This window comes from Myotis lucifugus, unplaced genomic scaffold, assembly GCF_000147115.1.
Source record: "Myotis lucifugus unplaced genomic scaffold, Myoluc2.0 scaffold_1, whole genome shotgun sequence".
Lineage (NCBI taxonomy): Eukaryota > Metazoa > Chordata > Mammalia > Chiroptera > Vespertilionidae > Myotis > Myotis lucifugus.
Genome location: NW_005871049.1, coordinates 31,044,715 through 31,045,668, shown reverse-complemented (window position 1 = coordinate 31,045,668; position 954 = coordinate 31,044,715). Strand labels below are relative to the sequence as shown.

Genomic DNA, 954 nt, shown 5'->3' with positions numbered 1-954 from the left:
GGCCCCCCCCCCCCACCCCCCCACCCCCGCCCGGGAAGCCGAAAAAATTCCCCCAATTCACACCCAAACTTTTTTTGAGGGGCCCCAAGGGTGGGGGCCTCTTCCTTAAAAAAAGGAGGGTGGTTTCGAAGAGGGGCTTGGCTGGGGATGGATGGACCCCTCCTTCCCCCCCCAGCTCCCAGGGAATGAGATCATCCCCCGCCCCCGCCCCCCCATCCCTGCCAGCCCCGCGTTTTCTGCCCTCCCAAGCCAGGTCTGACTCCTCGACGAGAGACGCCCCGATGAAAGGAGGGATGATGGGCTCAGGAAAGTTAGAGGAGCGGGAGGGATCACTCGTGGCAGCAAAGCATCCCCAGTCCCGACCCTGCTGTGATGCCCAGTTCCCATCTGGAGCTCAGCTCTCAGTGGTGCGTGCACAGATCAGACCCGGGGAGGGAGGCAGCTCTGCGAGGGGACCGTCGGCGGGTGGAAACTCTATTTACAATTCCCCCCCCCCCCCCAACCCAACACATCCACTCTTCCCCTTAGAGCCCTCCCACCCCCAACTCTTCGGCCAACCTGCACCCTCCACCCCCTTTAATTCATCCTCTTCTACCAGCCAAGGGGCTGACTCCCCAGCCTACCTCGGGTCTCAGGGCCTCGCCGGGCGCTCCCCAATCCCAGGTCGCACAGCCTCTGGGGCTGAGGCGCCGGCAGGTACCGGGCTATATACCCGCCGTGACTCAGTGAGTCTCGGGAAAAGCTTTTGCCGGCGGCCCTTCAAAATAAGAGTCTCAGCCGGGCCGAGAGGCCAGCGGAGCAGGAGAAAAGGAGGCGTGGCTCAGCCTCTGGAAGCCTCAGGGGCCTCGCTCTGGCTACCCCGGCCCCTCCCCCTACCAAGCCCCGCCCCTTGTATCTCTACTGGTCTCTTTGAAGTAATGCAAGGAAATGAATTTCAGTGCTAAAACGTAATAT

The 954-nt window shown here is 62.3% G+C and overlaps 1 protein-coding gene across 5 annotated transcripts in view; it reads right to left on the bottom strand.

The window, feature by feature from the left end:
- Positions 1 to 954, bottom strand: part of PALLD (palladin, cytoskeletal associated protein) — a 383,511-nt gene that overhangs the window by 87,927 nt on the left and 294,630 nt on the right. The window contains exon 1 of one of the 5 annotated variants that reach the window (XM_006081881.3): positions 624 to 715. The exons of 3 other annotated variants lie outside the window; for them this stretch is intronic. The gene's annotated coding sequence lies outside the window, so the exon portion shown is untranslated. Of the gene's footprint in view, positions 1 to 623; positions 716 to 954 lie in introns of those variants that run through there. One more of the 5 variants, XM_014456614.2, reaches the window with a different exon arrangement.